The following is a 1901-nucleotide window of genomic DNA, read 5'->3' on the forward strand; positions in this document are numbered from 1 at the left end:
TGATGTTTGTTTCACAAACCTAACGTACTCCAGGTGTGCAACCAGTCGTAGCCTAATTATTCTTTCCAGTATTTTACAGGGGATGCTTGTCGTGATACGGGTCTATAGTTAAGTGCCTCCTCCCTATCACCTTTCTTGAAGATCGGCACGACATTGCCTTCTTCCAGCAACTGGGTAATTCTCCTGATATAAGTGATCATTAAAGATCATTGCCAGAGGCACGCTGAGGGCCTGTGCTGCTCCTTTTAGTATCCACGGTGATTCTTTGTCTGGTCCAACTGCTTAGTTGCTTCCTGTGTTGTCAACTGTTGCATTACCTCCTTTGCTGTCACTTCTATACTGATAGTCTTTCATCTAGGGTAATCTCTTCTAACAATGGGAGCTGTTCAGGCTCGGTAGTGAACAATCCATGGAAACTGGTATTCAGTGCCTCGCACACATTTCCTTGTCACTTCAGTACATGCCCTCTCTGTTTTCCTTAGTCTTGTCACTTGATCGTTCACCGACATTTTTCTTCTTATATGGCTTGTGTAGTAACTTAGGTTGTGCTTTTTATTTGATCGCAATATCCCTCATAGTCCCTCTCCGATGTTCGTCGTATGTTAATGTAATCGTTCCTAGCTCTGTTGCAGCTGATCCTGTTGTCCCTTTCCTTGTCTTCTGTACTACCTCCACTCCCGCCTACTGGCCATTTTTGCTTCCTGACATTGTCTATTAAACCATGGGTTATTATATTCCTTCTTATTTTTTCCCTTTACTGTTGTATAAATCTTTCTTCGGGCTCCTGCATTTCTGTATGACTAGGTCCATCATATTTGGACTGTTTTTTCCTCTAATTTCTTCCTCCCACTACACTTCACCCAGATAGTCCTATCCTCCTATAGTCCCCTTTCTTGTAGTCAACTCTAATTTTCCCTGATCTCTTGGCCCTTGGTCACAAGTTTGAATTCCATCATGTAGTCAAAGACTAAGACACAATGGTCGCTGACCCCTAGAGGTATTTCGTGCTCCAAATTCTCAATGTCTTCTACGTTCTGGGTGAAAATCAGGTCTAAAGGCTCGGTGCATCTCCTCCTCTTTCCCTTGTGTCTTCCTTCACATGTTGTGTTAGGAAATTCCTGTCTATAGCATCTACTAACTTCGCCCCCTTCCCACCGTTTCGTCCCCTCCATGGGGATTCCTTGATTCCCAATTTATCTCTCTCTGATTTAGGTCCCCCATGACCAGCAGTTTCGCTCTCATTCTGTGGGCTAGTGTTGCTGCCTTCTGCAGTTCATCTATGCATGCCTTGTTGTTGTCATCATACTCCTGCCTGGGTCTTCTACTGTTTGGAGGGGATTGTAGATTACCAAGATCACAATCTTCCTCCCATCTACTGTCAGAGTTCCATGTATGAAGCTGTGCTCTCATTGGTAACCCGATTTCCCAGGTCTTCAAACTTCCATTTCTGCTTTATTAGGAGTGCCACTCCCTCTCCCTGTCTCTTTGTCCTCTCTTTTTATCACCTGGTACCCCTCTGGAAAGATTGCATCTGAGATCATGTCATTTATTTTAGTTTCCACTATTGCAACCATGTCAGGATCTGCCTCACTCACTCTTTCTTTTATCTCTTCTGCTTTATTAGATACCCCATCAGCATTGGTACCAAACCTTGAGATTCTTCATGGAAACTCTTTTACTAGAGTTTTTCTGGGGGTTTGGTGGATGCTGGGGGGATCCGGTGGGGTGTTGGGGATTCAGGGGGTTGTCTGGGGGGATCCGGGGATGTCTGGGGGGATCCGGGAGGTGTCTGGGGGATCCAAGGGGTGTCTAGGGGAATCTGGGGGTGTCTGGGGGGATCCCGGGGCGTCTTGGGGATCCAGGGGGGGTGTCTGGGGGATCGGGGTGTCTGGGGGATATGG

This window comes from Procambarus clarkii, chromosome 78 (genome assembly GCF_040958095.1).
Source record: "Procambarus clarkii isolate CNS0578487 chromosome 78, FALCON_Pclarkii_2.0, whole genome shotgun sequence".
NCBI lineage: Eukaryota > Metazoa > Arthropoda > Malacostraca > Decapoda > Cambaridae > Procambarus > Procambarus clarkii.